Source organism: Lissotriton helveticus, chromosome 11, assembly GCF_964261635.1.
Source record: "Lissotriton helveticus chromosome 11, aLisHel1.1, whole genome shotgun sequence".
Lineage (NCBI taxonomy): Eukaryota > Metazoa > Chordata > Amphibia > Caudata > Salamandridae > Lissotriton > Lissotriton helveticus.
This window is the reverse complement of record NC_136072.1, coordinates 427,603,217-427,627,387: the sequence shown is the minus strand read 5'-3', so window position 1 is coordinate 427,627,387 and position 24,171 is coordinate 427,603,217. Positions and strand designations below refer to the sequence as shown.

General features: G+C 42.9%; 1 long non-coding RNA gene across 1 annotated transcript in view; it reads left to right on the top strand.

Annotated features, from left to right (window-relative positions):
• LOC144792822 (uncharacterized) overlaps nucleotides 1–24,171 on the top strand; it is a 107,668-nt gene that overhangs the window by 29,863 nt on the left and 53,634 nt on the right. The window contains exon 4 of the long non-coding RNA XR_013602626.1: nucleotides 4,683–4,736. This is a non-coding gene — a long non-coding RNA (uncharacterized LOC144792822). The remainder of the gene's footprint in view (nucleotides 1–4,682; nucleotides 4,737–24,171) is intronic.

Here is a 24,171-nt window from a genome sequence, read left to right as displayed (position 1 = left end):
AGATTGGGAAGAGTAATAGGCACCATCATCCATCATGACCAAAAATGTTTTATTAAATGGCGCCATCTCTCGAACCTTACACATGACTTGGTAGGGGCAATAGATATCGCCTCGGCTTTTTCCCTTCCACTGGCCACCCTCACCCTTGACGCGGCAAAGGCCTTTGATAGGGTCAACTGGCCCTATCTAAATGATGTACTAAAAAAGTTTAACTTTGGGAAGGGATTTTGCAGAACCATTGCCTTGCTTTATGGGGCCCCGTCGGCTAGGCTGCTAATTAATGGGGTCTTGACAGAACCCTTTAAGATTACTAGAGGTACGAGGCAGGGCTGTCCACTCTCTCCCCTCCTTTTCAATTTATATATTGAGCCGTTTGCCCAGGTGCTGCGGGCAGACGAAAATATTCCATCATTTAAATTTAAGGAGTGGGATAGGCGGACAGCACTATATGCTGACGATATTTTAATCTTTACCTCGGATCCGGTACTGTCCTTCCCCGCTGTGATCCAAAGGGCAGAAGAGTTCGGTAATGTCTTGGGCTATAGTATTAACTCAAGCAAGACCGAGGTTATGGTGTGGAATATTCCAGATTTACGGTTAGGCATAAACATCACCACCTCTATGCGCTATCTCGGGATCCGAATTACCCAAGACATCGGTACCATTGCCCAAGCTAACCTAGACCGAATCTCCAGGGAATGTAAGGGCCTATTGAAATCTTGGACTCACCTGCCACTCTCTATAATGGGTAGGGTGAACCTAATAAAAATGTCTATTCTTCCTAAGTTTACATTTATTTTTGGTGCCATTCCTTTGGGGTTTGATGTTAAGATGATTGACAAGTGTCAGCGAGAGATTAATTCCTTTATCTGGAATTACAAATCCACTAGAATTGCATGGAAGAAGTTGAAGAGGAGGAGGGAGAAGGGAGGTCTAGCCCTACCGGACTTAGTATATTACGCATGGGCCTTTCAGTTATCCTACTCCAGGATGCTCTTAAAAACACCATCTAATCTTCCTGAGGGGGACGATGTATAAGGCCATGTTAACCGGAGCAAATCTACCAGTTGATGGATTCCTATTTAAGTTTGGGAGCCAGAAATTCTTTAAGAAAATAAGACTAAACATTTTACAGTCATGGGCTAAGACTTGGTTAGCCATTAGAAAAAGATTGGGGCTGTCCTATTACTCTAATTTTGCTCCCATATGGGACTCTCCGGGTCTACCGGAATGCCTAAGGGACAGCTTATTCTCCCCATTAGAGGAGGCTGGGATTACTAGATGGGGAGAGCTAATGGTGGAAGGATCAGTAATAGCTTGGGATGAATTACATGACCGTATAGGTCCAGCGCTTTCCAGATTTAAATTCATCCAGCTGGAAAGCTGGGGGAGGGCTCAGGGGTGTAAAGACGTACACTTTGGGAAGTCAAGCTACCTGGAGCAGATGCTATTGGAAAGACCTAGGGGAGGCAAGGAGGTGGCCTTTTGGTATTGGCAGCTGCAGAAGGAAATTGATGGGGATTTTACCCTCCCAGATGAACTGTGGGGAGAGGCGACTGGCTTTCAGTGTGAGGAGGTATGGTTAAGATCTTTTGCGCTCCTCTTTAAAGTGGTGAAGCCTTCATGGTTAAGACGTAACCACCTGTTCACAGCCCATCAGGCATATATACCACCGTTGAGACTTTCCAAATTTCTCCCAGACAAGAAATGTAACAAATGCAACTTACTAGAAGCATCGGACATTCATATGTTCATGGACTGCCCTGACATCGGCCGGTTCTGGGAGGAAGTGATGTCTACCCTGAACTCTATCCTGAACACATCATTAGTAATTTCATTGCCACTTATCATATTTGGTTTGGAGGACAGCATTACCGGCAAGGCTAGATCTTTTTTGTTCTATGCCATTTTGTTGGCTAGAAGGCAGATTTGTATACAGTGGGTTGAGAAAATTGCTCCATCATATTCAGACTGGCTCACGTCCCTATATGAGACATCAAAGGTGGACATGGCTAGAGCTTGCAAAAAACGTAACTTCGCCTTTTGGGATCTGTTGATACAATGGAGATAGTGTTCCGGGATTTTTTTTTTTCTCCGGGTCCTATGATTATGCCATCAACACTCCTTGGACCGGGTCTGGCCTCGTTATGTTTTTTTTGGTCCTACAGGTTGAAATATACCTAGATGGAGTCAGCCCAAGATCTTATAACCCCTCTTCCTCTTGGGACCTCTCTGCCACCAGCAAAATATTCTCGGGTTCTGGCGCCAGAGATGGGGAAGACTATCTTTGCTCCGCCTCTTGGTCAGGGACACGCAAGGTGGCTGGTATCCTCTAAGTAAGGGGCAAGGCAAATGAGGAAAAAAAAAAAAAGAAGGGGGGCCACGCTACAGTGGAGGATGGTGAAAGCCTACCGCACTGTTTTGATGAGTTCCCACTAATTGCTGACCTGGCCCAGTAGTGCCTGCTGCTCTGTCCCCAGGCCCCTGGAAAAGAGAGGAGTGCCAGCCTGGGTCCCTGAGGCTGCTGGGACCTTGCGCCACGCGAAGCGCTGTGCCTAAAAGCCCCTGAAGCAGAGGAGAGCGCCATATTGGGGCTGGACTGGACCCCCCTGCCCCCAGGAGGTGAGGAGCGTTACCCTGGGGCTTGCTACTGGGACTGCCTGCCCCCCAGGCACTATAATCTTAAAGTGCTTTGCTGTGAAGACGCTGCTTGGCCGGTGAAGCTCTATACTGATGGAGGTGCTACTGCCTGAACTGCTGGTTCCTGAGCGTTATGCTGCAGAACCGCTGCCCGGTCCTTCAGGAACTGTTTTATTGGGAAGAACTGTCCTATGCCAGGACTGCTGACTCTTACAGCGTTGCGTCTACAAAGCGCTATCTTTGCCTAGGACTTTTGTAGCCTGCTGTGCCCTGCGCTGTGCCTTCTAATCGCTACAGCGCCAGATTCTGCCCCTGGTGCTAATTTAAAAAAAAGCGGGAGCTTACCCCGCATTATTGCCACCTCTCAGCCTTGTGAATAGGGCGGGTGCCTACCCCGTGTGAGGACGCGCTGCTGTTTGCTAAAGTGAAGCGCTGCTGGAGCCTACCCCGCATTTTGGCGCCCTTATGCAAATTTAAAACATAGCAGGTGCCTACCCTGTTCTATGCGGATTTGGCTGCGGGTGCCCACCCCGCACTGGCACCGAGGGAAGATCACCGCCACGACACGTGGCTGTAGAGAAACCACCGGGCCGCTGCGCTGCTCGCAGCGACCTGGAAGCCAAGCAGGAGCGCACTTGGTTTGGGGCGTGGCTGCCCGCCGAGAAGAGGAAGTGAGCAAAAGTGCTGCCGGGGCTCCCGTAGTGGAAGGGGAGCCCCGCATGCTGCCGCGAGTGAGGACGGCCGCCCGGAGGCCGCGGGTTAAGACAGGAGAGGTACATTGTCGGTGCCTCCCCTCCCTACCGCAAAGGAGACCACAGAGGAGCCTGAGCTCCCCACCGCAGGAATCCTGGTGAGTGGGGCGTGTGGCAGAGATGGGGGGGGTGTCGGGGCACAGGGTCGGTGCCCATCCCCCAGTGGCATTACTGCATTTACAGGTTCCCCATCTGGCAGTGGGCACCTGCGATGTTGGGCCATGTGAAGTCCCAGGGGGCTCCCCACGGGCCAGGACTGACTTTATCCGACTGCCCCGCTGGATAGAGAGCAGTCGCCATCACTGGGGGCACTATTAAATTGAGGGCCCCACTATGCATGAGGCCTGTTATGTCTGAAAGTGTTTGTCATGCCCTCAGTCTTGTGAAGATCCATCAGGTTCACCTGGTATGCCCTGCCACTGTGATTAGGCATCGGGTCAGGACGAGTGCGTCTTCATGCCCTATGCCCCCGAGTTAAGTCTAGTGTTTGTATGCCTCCAGGTTCATCTGCCGTACACCCATGAGGTATAGGGAGGAATACGCCCCAGGTGCTTATGTTGAGGCCCCATGTTGAATGTGATTCATGCCCAGGGTGGTTGAGATTCATGGTTTGGGCCCCCACCTGGGTCTGGTTGTGCCTACTCTGATTATGCCTGTCTAGGCCTGATGTTAAGGTTACAGGCCTATTGTTCCTTTTTGCAGGAGACTCCAATGCAGGTCATACTGTGTTCTTAACCCTAATGTTTGATTCTAGGCCGATGCCATGCATGATGTGTTTTCACTCCTAATGTTTTATTTCATGCTGACCTGCCCAAAGGCTGATGCCTAGTGTTTCTTTCCCTCATAGTGACAGTGCGGTGTTTCATGTCAATTGATAACGCTCTTTTTATTTCAGCCCTGGAAACTAATCAACTTACCCTTTTTATTCTTTTTCCCATTTTCCCTGTAAATAATCCCCCTGGCATACATTGCCCTGGCACCCGTTGGTGCCCCATTGTGATTACTGTGTCTTACTTTTGCAGGTTGGAGACAATACATGAGTTATTCTTTTTCATCCAAACCGGTGTTGTGTCTCTTTTTGTGCTGTGCCTGGTGTGTCGTCTGTGGGTACTGCATGGATGCTTCACACATGTCCTCAGGAGTTTGGCCTGCCCGCTCTGCTCCATGCTACCCCCAGTAGAATCGGCAAACCCATTTCTAACACCCACCATCTTGGCTGGTAGATTATGTGTGGACTGGTTCATTATTTGCATATGTGAATGTAATGTTTTGTTTCTCCTTTTTTTCTAGTGCTGCGTGTTCTTGTTTGCGGTTTCTACAGTTTTGCATAGTTGCATTTGTTTGGTAAGAAAAACTTTTTTTGGTATGTTTATTCCAAATGAGTATTATTGTCATGCACAAGTGAATTTTTAGTAAGTGGTGTCAAAACAGCAGCATATTTAGTTGTTTTGCGATGTCTTTTGCATTGTCTTATGTGTCATTTTCTTTTCTTTTTCTTTTTTATTGGGATATTGTTGGACCTTGCTGTGTCTGTGCAGAGTAGGTGGTGAATCTATCTGCTTCTGACAAGTGAGTGGTATAGTTTTGAAGTATATATGTCTTTTTGATAAAGCCACATTTTGTTTATTAGTTTTTTTACAAAGTGTTTGTTGTTGTTGACTTGTTTGACAGGTTACCTTTGTTAGTAAGGATTATGGCTAGCCGCAGGACTACTGCTCAGCAGGTGGTTGGTATGCTTTTTGAATCTTCCTCTGAGTAGGATTATGAGACTGACAGTGCGTCTGAGGGAGAGGTGGGAGGGGAAGATTCAGGCAGTGAGTTGTCTCTCCACATTAAATCATCGGATGATGAATCTACTGTCAGTGCGGATGAAGCTAGTCTCAGTGCGGATGAAGTGCCTGTTTTAGAGAAGAACACTGATGTGCCGATGGTGCGGAAAGAGGCATCTGGATTGCAGCCTCAGGATGCTAGGCTTCCTACTGGAAGTGCTGGACTCTAGGTTGATCCAAACATGGTGCAGGCGGTGTTGCCTGCCTTTACTGGTGATGCAGGGTGTAGAGTGAATTGTGATTTTTTTTTGCCTCTACAGTTTTTTCAGTTGTTTATGGATGATGTGTTTTTGGCTGAGATTGTTGAGCAGGCTAATTTGTATGCAGAACAGTATTTGAGGGACAACAGTGAAAGACTTATGCCCAACTCTAGAGTTACTCGTTGGACTCCCACAAATCTGGATGAGATTTAGAAGTTTTTGGGTTTGACTTTTTTGATGGGTTTGATAAGGAAGCCATCCATTGCTTCATATCGGACTACTAGTCCGTCCAGTGATGGCAACGGTCATATTTCCTGCAATTATGAGCCGTGATCGGTATTTGCTTCTGCTTAGGATGCTGCATTTTGTTGCTAATGCCTCGACGTTGCCACGAGATCACCCTGTTTGTGACCGTCGTTAAAATTCAACCTGTTCTTGATCACTTTATAGATCGATTTTCAGAGATCTATATTTCAGGGAAAGAAATAGCTATTGATGAGTCTTTGGTCCTGTAAGGGTCGTTTGGTTTTTAGACAGTACATTCCTAGCAAGAGGGCACATTATAGAATTAAGCTGTATATGTTGTCTGAGAGTAGGACAGGATATGTCTGTAATTTCCAGGTGAACACTGGTAGGGATTCCACTATTGACCCCCTTGGTTGTCTGTCCACTTTTGGAGTTTCAGAGAAAATTGTGTGGGATCTTGCTAGATGACTGTTTAGCAGAGGCCATAATTTGTACCTGGATAACTTCTACACTGCTGTGCAATTGTTTAAGGAATTGTTCAAAGTGGACACTTTTGCTTGTGGCATAATCCGCTCTAACCGTAAAGGTTATCCAAAAGAGCTTGTTTGCAAAAAGCTTCAGAGGGGATAGTGCAGTTCCCTGTGTAGTGATGAACTACTAGCTGTGAAATTTGTGGACAGGAGGGATGTGTACATGCTGACTAACATCCATGATGAGAGTACTTCACCAGTGGCTGTTTGGGGTCAGATTGCAGAAGTGCACAAACCTGTGTGCATTTTAGACTACAATAGGCACATGGGTGGTGTTGATAGAGTAGATCAGAGGTTGGAAACTTACACTGCTATTCGTAAGGCTTACATTTGGTATAAGAAGTTGGCCAGCCCGTTATTTAATTTAGCAACTTTCAGTGCTTTTGTTGTGTACAATGAGTGTTCACCTGCATCAAAGTTGACTTTTGTTCAGTTTCAGGAGTCTGTGATAGGCAGCCTTGTTGTTGTGGAGCAGGCAGGTGTTCCTAGAGTTGGAGTGGTGGAGGATGTGGCTAGATTGAAAGATCGCCACTTTCCTGATTTAATTCTGCCAATGACCCAAAAAAATCAATCCCTGTAAGAGATGTAGAGTCTGCTTGACAAGAGGTTTCCGGAAGGAGAGTCGTATTCACTGTGCCGATTGTCCTTCTAATCCTGGGCTGTGTGTGCCCACATGTTTCAGATTGTACCACACTCAAAAGAGTTTTTGGGAGCAACCGTGAGTCTAATAGTGTACTGCCTAGTTTGTATGGTTTTATATAGTTGTTGAGTTTAATGTTTGGCAATAGAATGATGTCTTTAGTTACTGCTGTTGTTTTTGTAGTTATAGTTTTGTATTTAGTTGCTTTTGGTTTGTGTTTTCTTTCTTGTTTAAAAAAAATTATGACTGTGCATGGACTGGCGTTTGGCTGGCGGTGTGCGTGGACTGGTGCTTGGCTGGCGGTGTGGGGGGATGGGAGCTTGGCTGGCGGTGAGTGGACTGGTGCTTGGCTGGCGGTGTGCGTGAACTGGCGCTTGACTGGCGGTGTGCGTGGACTGGCTCTTGGCTGGCAGTGTGCGTGGCCTGGTGCTTGGCTGGCGGTGAGTGGACAGGATCTTGGCTGGCAGTGTGCGTGGACTGGCGCTTGGCTGGCGGTGTGCATGGACTGGTGCTTGGCTGGCAGTGTGCATGGACTGGTGCTTGGATGGCAGTGAGTGTACTGGCGCTTGGCAGGCGGTGTGCGTGGATTGGCGCTTGGCTGGTGGTGTGCATGGACTGGCGCTTGGCTGGCAGTGTACATGGACTGGTGCTTGGCTGGCAGTATGTGTGGACTGGTGCTTGGCTGGTGGTGTGCGTGGACGGGTGTTTGGCCGGTGGTGTGTGAGTAGTGACTTGCTGCTGGTCACTATACACACTGCTAGCTAAACGCCACTCCATGCAATCCATAAGCTGGTGTGGTTGCTGTGTCAGGAATATGGGCGTGTGAAAGTGATGGGCCCTTGATTGGCGCTGTCTGCTGTTGTGAGTGTTGTAATGTGCTGGGCCCGGAGCTGGCGGTGTGAATGGTTTTGTATGTGTCACACATATGAAAGGTGTATGAATGGCCTGTAAAGCGTTGGTGCCTTGTCTTGGCTTTACAGCTCGCGAGCTGTGAGTCAATAGTTCAGTTTCTCGTCATTTCAATTATTAACAGTGCATTTCATTTTTGTGAAATCTCTGGTTAATACAACTGTATATACTGAACCAGCACTCACCCTTGTGCTAAATCCAACCAGTATGTCTGTGTGCTTAAAGAATAGGTGGCTGTGCATAAATATTAGTCTTTTCTGTCTTTCTCAAGCAGGGTGTACCTTGTCCCTTTTTGTGAATGTTGTAATGTGTTGGTTTTGTGCCTGGTGGTGTGAATGGTCTTGTGTGTATTACGTATGAAAGGTGTGTGAATGGCCTGTAAAGCGTTTGGGGACTTGATGTGGCTTTACAGCTCTGGAGCTGCGAGGCAATGGTTCAGTTTTTTGTCCTTTCAATTATTGATAGTGCATTTTATTTTTGTGAAATCTCTTGTTAATAAAATTGTATATACTGAACCATCACTCGCCCTCGTGCCAAATCCAACTAGTATGTATGTGTGCTTGAGGAATAGATGGCTGTGCAGTAATCTTTGTCTTTTTTAGTCTCTCTGCCAAGGTGTACATTCCATCTAAGAATAAACTACCAACTGTAGATATTGTCGTAAACTAAACACCCATGGGAGTACATGGTGATGTCTCTCTTGTGGATCCCAACAAGTTATCTTACCCACAATGTCCTGCAAACCTCAAAATGTCTGTTACATTTTCCTTGCAATATTGTGCCAAAATGTTCACGCTGCAGAAAGAAACAACACATTTCCTACCCTTTCGCCATTCTCCAAGTATCCCAACAGAAATGTTACCTCACTCACGTGGGTAGGTCAAGGACCCGCGACAGGCAAGGGCCCAAAACCTTCTGAGACGACATCATAATTGCCTGTCACAAAACAACCTGGTTTGGCAAGGGGGGTTCACCTGTTTTTTGGCCCCGTGCTCGGCGGCCAGCTTGGGAAACCTACCAAACCCACATATTTCTGAAAACTAGACTCCTCGGGGATTCTAGGGATGTATGGCTTGCCTTGATCTTCTAATGATTTCTTATCCAACATTCCTGCAAACCTCAAATTTGGCTGAAAAAATCACTTTGTTCACACATTTTTGTATGGGAAAGTTGTGGCATCACCAGGCTGACACAAATTTCCTACCACCCAGCGTTCCCCCGGGTCTCCTGATAAAAATGATCCCTCACTCGTGGGGGAGGCCAAAGTACCCGCATCGGGCAAGGGCCCAAAACATATTGAGGCAACAAGAAAATTGCTTAACACAAAATGTTTTGGGCCCTTGCCTGTCTCGGGTACTTGGGTCTCCTACACGAGTGAGGCACCATTTTTATAGGAAGACCCGGGGGAACGCTAGGTGGTAGGAAATTTGAGTCAGCCTGGCGATGCCACAACTTTCCCACAGCAAATTCTGAGGTTTACAGGGGATTCTGGGTAAGGAGACTTTGGGGGATCCATGCAAGCCATATCTACCTAGAATTCCCCGGGTGTCTAGTTTACAGAAATGTGTGGGATTAGTAGGTTTCCCTTGGTGCCGGCAGAGCTAGGGTTAAAAAACTACAAGTAGGCATTTTTAAAAAAAGGATAATTTTTCACTGTGAGAATGTGGCATGTCCACCTTGCGTTTTGGCCCGTTTTCTGTTGTGGGCACTAGGCCTACCCACACAAGTCAGGTACCATTTTTCTCAAAAGTGTTAGAAGAACGTGGCATGGATGGAAATTTGTTGACCCACGCAGATTCCAGAACTTTCCACTACGGAAATATGAGAAAAATTTGTTTTTTTAACAATTTTTTAGGCTTGCAAGGGATTCTGGGTAACAGAACCTGGTGAGAGCCAGTCAAGTCACCCCATCCTGGATTCCCCTGGGTGTCGAGTGTTCAAAAATGTATAGGAATTGCTAGGTTTCCCTAGGTGCCGGCAGAGCTAGGGTTCAAAAACTACAGCTATGCACTTTGCAAAAAAGGGTCATTTTTCACTGTGAAATTGTGGTGTGTCCACATTGCGTTTTGCACATTTTCCTGTCGCCGGCACTAGGCCTACCCATACAAGTGAGGTACCATTTTTTGGGAAGACTTCGGGGAATGGGGGGTGGGTGGAAATTTGTGGATCCACACAGATTCCAGAACTTTCCACCACAGAAATGTGAAGAAAATGTGTTTTTTTGGACAATTTTTTAGGTTTGAAAAGGATTCTGGGTAACACAACCTGGTGAGAGCCAGTCAAGTCACCCCATACTGGATTCCCCTGGGTATCTAGCTTTAAATGTATAGATTTGCTAGGTTTTCATAGGTGCCGGCAGAGCTAGTGTTAAAAACTACAGCCTGGCACTTTGCAAAAAAAGGGTAATCTTTTACTGTGAAATTGTAGTGTGTCCACGTTGTGTTTTGCGCCGTTTCCTGTCGCTGGCACTAGGCCTACCCACACAAGTGAAGTACCATTTTTCTCGAAAGACTTTGGGGAATGCAGGTGGGTAGAAATTTGTGGATCCACACAGATTCCAGAGCTTTCCACCACAGAAATGTGAGGAAAATATGTTTTTTAACACTTTTTTAGGTTTGCAAGGGATTCTGGGTGACAGAACCCTCTGTGAGAGCCAGTCAAGTCACCCCATCCTGGATTCCCCTGGGTGTCTAGTTTAAAAAAATGTATAGGTTTGCTAGGTTTCCTTTAGTGCCGGCAGAGCTAGTGATGGCGCTGGATTACCAGTCCAGTTAATCATACTCACCTGGGCCCATAAACATTCACACTTTGAACCGGTAATCCAACTTAACTTCCTGCCTATCAGAATTTTGTTTCTCCTTAAGACTTATATCTACACACCATGACTTACCAAATCCTTGTCACTTATGCGCTAAGTCCTAAAATCTAAGGATCAAAGGAGGTAAAATAAAAGGTAATAATATAACATTTATTTTCATAAAATAACCACAGACGCGGGAAACGTTTTAAACAATTTATCTATGCAATATTTTGTGAGTCAGAGGCCGCAATAGTGAGATTAAAGACTTTGCAAGTAAGAAAATAATTATTAAAGCATACATTTTGATGGACTTTAAGAAAATGCCTATGGACATTGGTATCTGGCAAGGGGGAAAAGGTAAAACGGCACAAGGACATACCACACCAATTATATTTACCTAGAGTGGTGCGAAGACCAACCATGGCCAGGGTCTGGGACAAGAGAAAAGCTCCCGACTAATCAGGTGCCAACAGGACAAGACAGGTGCAGAACAGTACAGGTAGCCTCCGCTAAGTGCAACACCAGCGTTACACCCCTCTCTACAGCTACTCTCGGACTCCGCTTCTCCCTCAGCAAACTCCCGATTCTTCGTCCAGCACTCTGCTCTCGATTATCCTTCAGCATACGTTGGATCAGTGACAGGTCTGTGACAAGTTGGACAATCTAACTAACTAATCCTACCTTAGTTATACCATTTCAGAGTGTGTACCACCCCCTAAATGTTGCAAATTCTATGTGTTCCCTTCATTTGATTGGTCAGAAAGACGAGGAGAGGTCATCACACCATACCAGTATGAGATAATTTCTATTCGATATAGTTGATCAATATTCCCGCCCATAATTTAATTTCCCATGCTTTTATTCCACCCAGCAATATTTGTTTCAAATCATATACAATATATTAAATACAGGTCATATTTCTTCCTCTCCTGGGGTTTCACGGTCAGGTTCCCAGGAACATTGCAAGTAAGTCAGGACTTTGGCTGCTTGTCAATGTCAGCGGCTTCAAGGTTTTCTGGGATCATCTGCGCAGATGCAGCCCTTTTCAAAATGGAGTTTGCGACACCCTTCAGGCCCAAATACGAGAGCTACCAATGAAGTCAAAGAGAGACACATTAGAATACAAAAATAAATGAATGCACTGTATACTACTTAGGGCCATATGTATCAAGCAAAATTGCATTCGCAAACGCCGAAATTCTGCGAATGTCTGCGTTTGCGAATGCAATTTTGCCAAATGGTATGTAATAAGGCAAAATAGGGAATCGCAAAATTTGTGATTCCTTATTTTGCGATTGCATTTGAGAAATCGCAAATTTTGCAATTCCTTAAATGCAATGTAGGAAGCACCAAAAAAGTGCAATTTGGCCTTAAGGAATCGCAAATTACCACCAACTTCAAGTTGGTGGTAATTTGCGATTTCTTTGAAAAATGCACTTCTTTGCATTTTTCAAAGTGCAATCTGAAGCACATACATGCCCTTAGGGCATGTATGTGCGCCACATGTGCACCCATGCTTATTTCAGGGGTGCAACATGGTGTCCTTTTGACACCCCTGCACCCTTGAAATTGCATTCTCAATTTGCGATTCGCTAATTGCTAATCGCAAATTGAGAATGTCTTCCCAGTCATTCCTATGGGCCTCAAGGCCCATAGGAATGAATGGGGAGATATTCCTTAATTGCGAATCGCAATTTGCGATTCACAATTAAGGAATATGTAGGATTCGCAAACTTTATTGCAAATCCTACATACATAGCATTTTGCGATTCTCAAAGAGCGATTCGCAAAAAATCTCTTTCAGAATCGCAAAATGACGTTTTGATACATATTGCCCTAATTTCTGCTCCAACCCCATTACTTTATTTTAACTATAGCATTAATAGTTAAGCAGAACACACAAGATTTAGTTCGAGCAGGAGCATGTGCATTAGTATGTGAAGCATGAAGCAGCCATTTTTGGCAATAGTACGCAGCTGCAAAGAATTCCCACCAAAAGCAGAGATACGTCACACTATGTAGGTGTAGCAGACGCATGCGCAGAAAGGTTGTCGCGTTTTCGGTGGCCATATTAGGACACTCGGATTACTGTTAGTAAAAGCACATATGAAAGTTTCCCCTAGATACTAGAAATGTTGTGTAATGAAGTTTTAGTAAATCTCGAAACATGTTGGTTAATAAATTACATGTTATTTCGAGAGGATTGAATCCGAGCATGTTTCTGTACGTATGAAACCTTGCTCCATCACTAGGGTTTAAAAACTACAGCTAGGTACTTTGCAAAAAAAGAGTCATTTTTCTCTGTGAAATGGTGGTGTGTCCACGTTGTGTTGTGCGCCGTTTCCTGTTGCGGGCACTAGGCCTAACCACACAAGTGAGGTACCATTTTTCTTGGAAGCCTTTGTGGAATGCGGGTTGGGTGGAATTTTGTGGATGCATTCAGATTCCAGAACTTTCCACCACAGAAATGTGAGGAAAATGTGTTTTTTGGAATTTTTTTTAGGTTTGTAAGGGATTCTGGGTAACAGAACCTGGTGAGAGCTAGTCAAGTCACCCCATCCTGGATTTCCCTGGGTGTCTAGTTTTCAAAAATATATAGGCTACTAGGTTTCCCTAAGTGCCGGCAGAGCTATGGTTCATAAACTACAGCTAGGCACATTGCAAAAAGGGTAATTTTTCATTGTGAAAATGTGGTGTATTCATGTTGCTTTTTGAGCCGTTTCCTGTTGTGGGCACTAGGCCTACCCACACATGTGAGGTACCAATTTTATTGGGAAACTTAAGGTAATTTAGATATGTAAAGCAACTGTTATTACCTATTGATGTTCAATGCATTTCTGCCTTCCAAATGAAAGACAATGTGTAAAAAAGTAGTCATTTTGAAAAATGACCGATAATTCTCATGCTAGTATGAGTATCCCCAATTTCGTAAATGTTCAAATATCTACTGTTTCTAAACTCTATATTTTGTTCCAATTTCAGAAATACATAGGTGTCTTTCATACCGATTTTTCCATGTATACATTTTCCCAGAATAATTGCTATATACCCGGTACATAATAAAAAATCATTGCAAATTGCTGCTCAGTTTTTGGCTCTGGGTTTGTCGGGTTCTTGGTGAACTTACAAGTCCTATATATCCCCGCAACCAGTAATGCCCAGCAAATATAATGGTATATTGCTTTCAAAGAGCTGTCATAATTAGAAGAAGTTACAGGTGAAAATGTTATCACAAATGGCTGTTTTTTTTTTCAACTTATTTTCAATTTTTCCATTATTTATTTGTTAGTTTCTATAAAGAAACCTTGAAGGATCTACACAAATGACCCCTTGCTAAATTCAGACTTTTTGTCTACTTTTCTAAAATGTATAGCTTTCCAGGATCCGTTATTTCTTTCATACCCATTTCTACCATTAACTGGAAGCAGTTTAAAAGTACAAAAATAGCAAAAATAGGCTATGTCCCAGAAAAATGCCAAAACTGTGAAAAATTGTGGTTTTCTGACAAAAGTCTGTCCTTCTCTAAAAGCAAAAAATATTGTGATTTCATCCCCACAACCCGTCTTTTGATACCATTTGCAGGGAACAAACCAGACACTTTCATTTGCAGCACTTTTTTCCCATTTTTTCCACAAAAAACTACATTTAGCTGTATTTTGGCTAATTTCTGGGCCCCATCCAGGGGAATCCACCAACCCTGGAAACCTTTAGAATCCCCATGATGTTGGAAGAAAAGGACGCAAATTTGGCGTGGATACCTTATGTGGTCAAAAAGCTACAGGGGCCTAAGTGCAAACTACCCCAAATAGCCACAAAAAAGGCTTAGCATGTGGAGGCCTAGCAGCAAAGGGGTTAAAGTGCTGCCCATCACAAAAAATATGAGCTGCTTTCCACCCTGTTTGGCTGGTCTTCAAAGGTCTTAAAGGTACAGGCATCCCAGGGAGCCTGTGGAAGGACAAAAAATGCCTCTTGTAACGGGTATGTAGAGGGGAAAGGCCATGGAATAGAGCCACCTATGCCCTCCTCCCTGTCACAGATGGATTTTCAATTGTGTCTGTTTATTGTGGAGTTATTTTTCAGCTAAATGAGGAAAGAAATGTATGCGTGGTATGTTAATATGAGAAAAAATGCAATAATTCAGTTTAGTTTCTTAACATTTTTATTTATGTTTAATGTTTGTTGTAAAACACATATATATCTGCCCCCAGCTGCTGTTCAGCACTTTCTCTGAGGTAAGCACTTGGCTGAGTTAGAATAGAAAACCTGGTCCCCAGCCACTAACCAGCCCCTTCCCTGAGGTAATTACTTGGCAGAGTTAGAAAAGTACATTTGCCCCTTGTGAGTATCTAGCACCTTCCCTGAAGTAAGTATATGGCAGAGTTAGAATAGAAAATCAGCCCCCAACCACTGTCCAGCACCTTCCCTCAGGCAAGTACTTGTTGAAGTTAGAATAGTAAATTTGTCCTGTGACCCTGCCAATGTCCAACACCCTGCCTGAAGTAAGTACTTAGTGGAGTTAGAATAGTTAATTTGTCACCCAGCCACTGTCCAGCACCTTCCCTGGGGCAGGTACTTGGCGGAGTTAGAATAGTAAATTTGCCCACCAGCTACTGTCCCGCACCTTCCCTGAGGTAAAAGTTATTGGGGTTGGAATAGGTATTGGTTCATACAGTTACTGTACGTTTTCTTCTTGGAACACTTTTTGTTTGTGAAAAAATAATAGCAAATTATGTTTTTTATTATATTGCAAGCTTTAGTTTTGCTATTTCAAATGTAATTTCAGAATTTATTTTACTTACAGTTATGACAAATGTCTACACGTTGACCAATCTAAATGTTCCTACAGTTGGTAAACTCCATAGAAATAAATTCTACAAATGTTTCAAAAACATTGTTCAAATTTAAAAGCTGTAATATGTTTTCTCCTTCAACAGGCACTAACATTTATATTTATAGTTAGAATGGTAGTAGATTGAATAGTGTCTCTGCAGTAGTCCTGCTTTCTCCCATGCCAGTGGTCACTTCATAAGTCAGTGTACCACTAATCACAAAATGGTGGATGCCTGTTTTTATATGTTTAGTAAGATTTAACAAAATTCTGTAAAATAATTCTTGTAGTCTGTGTTTTTTGTTGAACAAAACATGACTAAAAGTATAATTATTGTGTGTGTTTTTTTTATATTCATTTGACCTTCATCAGAGATTTTGTCTCCCATTTTGGTTGAGGACAGAGTTACACATTGTGTAGAAATGAAAATCTTATTACTTTTATTTGGTTACTGCTGTGATGCTTTGTTTAATTTTGTGATGTGTTGTTTTGTGTTACATTGCCCAGGAGTACTTTTTAAGTTTGTAAAAACAGTGTTTTGTATATTTATAAACTTTTGGCTAAATATATGATTTTTTTTCTACATTTAATTGTAATTGTTACTATTTACATAAAACGTAGTAAGGGTTTGTGTAGTAAATGTTTGCATGGTAAAGGCATGCGTGGTAATCGTTATTTTAATGAAATACCACTTGTAAAGGTACAAGTGCATTGTAAAGACTGCATGGGATGAGTTGTTCCGTCATACATATCTTGAGACCTGCAATAAACTCTTTCAGAATTATTTCTTTATATCAGTCCCCAATCTTTGAGTTCTAAGAAGTCAAGTAATACAGCAATAATGTAGTTACATATCAAGTGCAGCATGCTATCTGTCGATCTCTTAGAAATGCAACCAGATTCTTCGTACATTTTCCCTTGATTGCCAGTAAGAGCACAGCACAGGTGTCACCAATGTTCTGGATTTATGGACAAGACACTTGTCCATGTATCATTGTGTGTCCGGCATCTGTCATTTTCCCCTGAGCTACGTGGATGCCTCTCGATTTTCTTCTGTATCAGGATGGGGAAAATATTTGAATAGTTGTTTTGGATCACCTTGGTCTAAGGGGTCTTTAGAAGGATTTATATTTTTAACTGGATCATTTAGCACCTTTATCCAAAACATTCTTCATTCCTACTCCACATACAGCAAGAACTACAGAGATGAACTTAGCTAACCTTGTGATAGGGATCAGGAAGATTGATTAAAAAGAAAGTCAGCCATGAAAACTGATGATCTGTAGAATATGATTCAGTATTCTTCCATTGTTCAATAGCCCTATTCATATGAGAGTTTTTTTTTAAATTTCAATACACTTTTTCTTTTCCTTTTTCCAAACTACATTACATACAAACATAACATACAGTCATCATCGTTTTGTCGTTACATGGTTTCAGCCCAAACTGGCTGATTTAGTGGCGGCACCATTACAGATTATACATGCTTGGCTGTCCCTCTATCCACTTGTCCCAGTGAGAGTAGGCGAAAGCGTGAAAGGGAAAGGGGTAAGAATTGGGGTAGAGAGAAAAAGAGCTCGAAGATTAATTGAAAAAAACACAAGCCAGACTCGAATATTTCAAGCCTTGAAAACATTGAGCAAATGACTGGGCCTGATATCAGAGGCTCTGTATCTGGAAAAATACATTATTTCATAGTGGCATTTTGCTTTTTGTGTGCACAGGTTAGCATTTTCACTTTCACCCTGTAAACAGTAAACAGTTGTAGCATTCCCTATTATTTAATGGCCTTTGGAAAGGCTAAAAGCTGCCAATGGTTCTGATGTGGGATTGTGATTTGAAATACACAGAAAAACCTGGTACTTCTTACTCACAATAAAACGATTTTTACAGCAAGTGCACTTTAATGAATGAAAGCAAAACATGTAAGGAATGAAAGGGCAGGAATGAAAGAGGCATGCAATCACCTTTTTGAAGGATATAATTTTGGCACACACCTGTCCACTCTACACATAATGTCTATGGGCGAATATCACCTTAGTCTTCAACAGATGAAAAAAAGTTCAGTGCATTGAATGGAAGTATAAAGGGGACCATCTCTGTCTTCAGAAATGTTCCTGTCCTCCGGTTATGTAAAATCTAGGATAGGAATAAATGTACTGCACCAAGACCCTAATGTATTATTATCTGATTTTACGAATCTCAGTTTGCGAAAAATAACCGCTCTCTAAAAGCAATGTGTAAATTTAGATGTACTCACATACCCTGTACTGAGATACCGAATTGTTATGATTTGCAAAATTCCAATTTGCGATTTGGTATAATACACACAATTGCGAATGTCTCACCATCAGCCACTAATGATATCTGAAAACCAGAAAGTTAGACAGGTGCAATATGAGAGCGAAAGGAGAGGACTTGTATTTGGTAAGTCCTCTATAAATATTCCAGAGACCACCAAAATATTAAAATGAGGTCATGTCTGTTGTGAAGTTTTGATATTCGGGTCACATGATGAGGGTTGGTTTGGGTACCTATCCTGCTATTGGTTAACATCGCGATCACATGATGCTCAACTAGCCTATGTCATGCATGGTTGCATGGATGTCGGTTTCCGACTGAATTCTTCGAGTCGCGTCAGCGTCCACTTTCTCATAAGTTTTAGAATAATGTTGCTTGCCTATTCTGTACTTTCTATCAATCTCTGGCACGGTGGTGCGGTTAACTTGGTTCTAGTAACCTTAGTTGCATGGAATTCGCTTGAGCAATGGCGCACTGCGCGTATGGTGGGTTCAGTTTAAATGGTGGCTTATACCGTTTCTTTATCTTTAGCACAGCTTTTCACCTATCTGTCTTTCACATTTTTTATTTTATTTTGGCGACTATTCTGTAGTAGCAAAATTGCATGTCAGGACACAGCATGCTCATCAGGTTAACTTTGTTTTTATTTACATATATATTCGGAGTGCTTACTATGGTCCTGTCTGTCCCTTGTTTCAGACCCCTGACGAAGGGTCACGGATGTATGACCCGAAATGCATTGGGTGAATTGAAAATTGATACACTATTATCAACATCGCTACATAAGAATGTAATTATGTATGCAAAGGATTCTGGTGGATATATGATGTCGTAAATTTTCATTTGAAACATTTGAAATTTGTCAATAAAACCTATGGAACTTGGACTAGAAACCTCGTGGTTTCAAAGTTAATTTTGCGCTCAGCCTCGAGGATAGATGACCCTATCCTCATCATTTCATTATTTCGTCATGTCTGAGACCCCACTAATGATGTGGCAGTGACCAATAGGACCAGAAATGAAATTCAAAGGCTTTGGTATGATGTAAGATCACGTGCCAAGGAGAGAGTGACAGCAAGAAGAGTGGAGGTTACTGGTGAGGGTGGTGATGGTAGTCTGAATTTAAAACTCCATCCCCTTCCCCGAAACAAATGCAAGAAATGATTTCCGCAATTTTCCACCAAGATGGCTGTCACAGGTCTCAGTAATACCAATACTTCAACCCCAGTGCTCTGAACACCAGGTAAACCAACCCTGCTGATTGTCAAAGGGGTCAATGTGGGTAGCAGACAAAAGCATCGCTACATCAATACACAGACACTCATGCATACACGCCAGAACCTATAGTCACGTCTCAAACACAACAAACATGCAACAGTGAGTCCTTGTGAGGACATAATGCACCATGGCCCTTGTAGTGCATATATGCAAGGCCATAATGTATACTTAAAAGCATGTCAAAGTAAGAAGTAAACATTCATCTGCACTATTTAACCATTTACACATATACCTAGAGACTCTAACCCATTGCCAGTTTTTTTTCCTACTTTGAAAGAAGTACAAAACAGAAATTATTATTAGAAATCACGTTACATATACTAGCATCACATCTATTAAAAATAAGTATATTTCATTTTATTTACAATGTGACCGTGAAACATTTTTCTCTACAACATGTACAACACGATGTCCTTTGAAAGTAAACAGCTTGACATTCATGAAACGAAAACCCAAGGTACAATAATTAAAATATTTATATGTGCTATTATATTCAGGCAGCAGACACAAGATATCAAATATATACCTATATGAAATATTTCCATACAGCCACTCAATTGTCTAAATGGTAACAAGCTCCATGACTACTTTCAGCCCAATTTAGAAATAGGAAGGTAGTCTGTCAATCAGGGTGGTGCAGAACATTAACGTTTGCCTCCCTGACAGACCTCTGCCCGCCAAATTTAAAAATCACCTCTGGCCCAGCTGTGATCTCTCTACCTCCAGCAGAACTGCCACCACAGTGGTTCCTCTGTCGCTACAAAATGGTTGTTGGTCGGACTCCAACAGTTTTAATGGCTGCTCACAGAATAAGACTTTGTTTTAAAAAACAAATAACTAATGACCCCCCATTTCCAGTTTTTTTTTTCCCTGCATGGGGAATGATTATATATTTTTTTCCATGACTGCTAGGTTTTCCCTGCTAGTGATGGACAGAAAACAAACCAATTAGTGTCTCCTCTCTAAATAGGGCTAAGGGGTCTGATGGCTTTACTCCGACAGGCCATCAGAATAATTATTCTGAGGGCAGAGCCAGTATGAGCACTACCAACAGAAAAATGAAAAAGCCTGACTCAGCCATGAGTGGGCATAGCGACTGTTTTCCGGACATGGTACACATTTCTGACAAAGTACCCTGTCCAACAAACTTTAAATTGGGCCTTTTGTATTGACACAAATCCATCCCCACAAAGTTGCACCATTTACACCAAATAGCAGAATCATTGAACAATGCAAAGTCTGTCAGCCATACAATTGGAGCAAAAACTACAAGCATGGTGATTGAGATGCAGACATGGGAGTGATTGGCAGATGCAGAAAAAAAGTTGACACTACTTCATTGACAACCTCATCCTCTCCTGCCACAAACAGGTTCACATGTAGTGTGTGGCAACCAGAACAAAGCCCTGCAAGGCCATGCATTAGAGTTTATACAGGAAAGGCAACCTGAGGTGAAACAGCAGCATTAAGAACATATTTTATAAATCTGGAAAGTGCAGTGCTAGGAATTAAAAAAAACAGCATTAAGCTGTTTTTGAACTAACTCACAGAGATGATGAAGTACAAAAACACTGTCCAAAATGGCTTTGTCTCCATGACACTTGGGGCCTTATTTGGATATCAGACGGACCGCCACTGACAGGCGGACGGTGATGGTCCATCCGACATCCAATGCATCGGTCCGACTGCCTGATTACGATGCTGGTGGTCGGCGCAATGTCGTCGGAGGAACCGACCGCCACCTCCAACAAGATCAAGGATCCCGTCAGGGAGTTGGTCGGACACCTAATCCCTACAATGGACAGGTGCCTACGGAGGCCTTTCTGACATGGAAAGGCTGTGGAAAAGTGACTTTGGGGGCCCCAGCAAGGCACCCTAGGCCCCTGCTCTCTGCTGTGTGGCCTAAGGGTGCTCATGTGGTGCCCCCCAAACATCTATGCACCATATGTCAGGTACCACTGCAGCTTGTGCTGCGGCACTTTTCTGGGAGTGGAACTGCTGACTACCTTTCGGGCATATCCACTCCCGAAACATGTTGTTCAGACTCTTGTCCTACGGGCATCATAATCAGGGCCTTGGTGTTTATTTACATGACAGATGCAGGATAAAAGGTGTTTTGCATTATGGTAGAAGAGAGAAAAGCACTCTGCCAGTCACCTTTAGGTAAATGGTCACTCTGTAAAGCATCTAGCAAGAACTACTTCTACCATTCATAGGTGCTCATTTAACGAACAGCCTCAGCTAACACATCAAAATAGGGACTAGACAAGACGCCTGCTACAGGTTATAAGTGATTTGTTTATATAAAGAACCTCAGAGGCTGATATTGGGGCAGAGGTACCACTAACAGAGAATCAAGACGGTTCAAATATGAATAGAGTTTCAGTGCAAGAGGATGCAACTTGTATACACAGCAGAAACAGGAGTTGTAATGTACAAGGGGCTGTACAACAGTGGGGTTGACCAGGACAACTGATGACAGGTATAGAAAAAAAGTGAGACATATATAAGTTTATACAGGAAATGCATTGTCTTTTTTGCTTAAGAATAGGATTATTTTATTACATGTCTCTGGTATATAATGTGATCCAATTGTGTTGTTTATTTTCAATGTTGGAAAAAAAATCTGTGAATAAACAGGAATTGTTATTTTCAAGTACTCTTTTGGTTATTGTGTATTCATTAATTGAAATTCTTTTGCAGCTGTACTAAAAAATAGAAGTCAGCTGCATGTGCCCTGTCCTCTGCAGTTTATAAATTGTCTTGTCCTAGTCTATGATAATGGAGTTTCTTTGTAATCCGGATCATCATTTAGTAGTTCTTCTGGAAAGCCCGTTCATATAGCAATGTTGTGGAGCATTGCACAAGTAGCAATCACTTTGCAACATATCCAGATTATTCTCTAAGGCAGCACCACTGTTGGGTAAACACTTAAATGTTCCCCTTTGAATAACAAATGCACAAAAAAAAAACAGCACGACAATGACTGTTCTGGTCTTCTTATGTAGCCACACTTCCACCGTGTCCTTGGATTAATAAATGGTGTGAGGATCCACATACGAATGGCATGCGTACTGTCACCTGCAACTTAGACTTACGGGTAAGAGTGACCAGTAGTACACGCTTTCGCTGTATGAACAACATGGAATTAGACACTCACGGCAAACAACCGTCTCCCATGTCTCACATTGCAAGTCAATTGTAAAGTGCACAATGGTGAAAAAGGAATGAGTCATGATGTCTGCATTTCCAGGGTAATGGGCAACTAAGTCAGTGCTAATATGTACAGCACTGCACACCACTAGGATGTTCAATGAGTGCTGTTTTTTCCTATTCGTATGTAAGTATTCCGTACTTAAGGGAGGACAAATTGGCATGCAGGTGCCAACCACACATTTTACAATGTCTAGAAATTATTCGGCATGGTAAAATTGCATTTTCATTGTCTGCACAGCACTTGGGGTACTTGGAAAAGTGATATGTGTGTTTACCTTGGTCAGCAGGCCCTCCATTTCAGCATTAATTCGCTGGTGACTTCCTGATGCTTGAAGGTGCAGGGAATACAACATGAACATGTACAGGGGTGGCTTAGTGCTGTTAAGTCTCTTTGGTTAATATGTGCGCCAAATGAGCAATTAGGAGTGTGACAGTCTTGCTCAGCCTGTACCTCCCATAAATACCCTGGGGCTTATTTATGAGCCCCTGCGTCACTTTTTCGACACCGGTGCGTCACTTTTTGTGACGCACCAGTGGCATACAAAATGTGCCATGTTGCGCCATATTTACGAAGTGACACATCTAGGTAGATGCATCACTTCGTAAACCCCTGCGCTACATTAGACCTGCGCCAGGCATAATGTATGCAGGGTGGGCGTACCCCCGCAAGAAAGGGTCGTAGGAGTGGTGCAGCGAAATCTATGAGATTTCGCTGCACCACTTCTAGGACGCCAATGCATCAAAACCTGACTCAGGCCCTTTCGCATTGGGCTTGTCCCGTGTGAAAGAAACATTGCTGGAGTTGTGTCAGGCTTCTGACACTACTCCAGCAATGCGCCACTTTTTGCACTGACAAAAACGTCAGTTATACAAGACAAGATGCGTCATATTGTAAATATGACACATCACTGGTGTCGCATGGAGGGCGCACTGAGAAGCGGCGCATCACTGCTTTCACACAGCGATGCGTCACTTCCTGGTAAATGAGGCCCCCTGTGTCTGATCACATGGGATGATTCTCTGTCTAAAAAACAACCCTCTGTATTTTCCTTTTCCAGTGCAGGGCTCCAAATGCACGCCTCTCTTCTGTCATTATAAATGTTTTTGCTGAATTTTAAGTACAATTTTATACCTTGCATCTAGTTTGCATCTGCTTCCACGTGATGGTATTTTGCAGGTGCATTTTGGCTGTTTTGCAACTAATCAAAATGTATACTTTATTTGTACATAGTGTTTGCTAATCACTAGTACCAGTTCACTTTTTTGGGTTCCATATATCGAGTGCCCAATTGCAAATCGTTGTTGAGTCGGTATACATTAAACTTTATCTAATCGAATTTTTAAGCCCTCTCATACATTTTAGGGCCTTTTCTTGCAAATGAAAACTTGTTTGTGGCTGATTTGCGACTTGCTGACATTTTGTATTTGAAACATCAAGCGCCCACCCACACCACCTTCTCTATCAAAAAGAGCACTTGCAGACAGGAGTATCACCAGCACAGAAGACAGTGGCAGGAGTATGTGTTGGCATTAGACATGTCAAGTGGTGAACTGGCCAGCAGAGCATGGCACTTGGAGTAGCATAGTTTGTTCTTTATGTTTGCTTTATAACTACTCCTAAAGGTTTCAGTAGGAGTGCATTATAATCATTAGTAGGCCGCACTCACGTCCATTTTATTTAGATAATTTAGGACTAAAAGGGTTGTATTCAAGATGTCAAGATGTCAAAAACATTTTCTGTTCTAATATATATATATATATATCATGTGCATTAAGAATGTATCTGGCTTTTCGCATCTCATATTGACACCCACGTATAATCTTCCCTTATGTGTTGTGGACTAGTTTTACTCATGTAAAAATAACAAAGTAGGATTTGTTTATTCATAATGTTGAGAATTGAAAATATTGTGTTTCACTAGTCACATAGAAGCTGTATTCCTATTCGGGTGATGTTAAGTTAGCTGATGGTAGGCCTAAAGAAGTTACAATTGGTTTCATG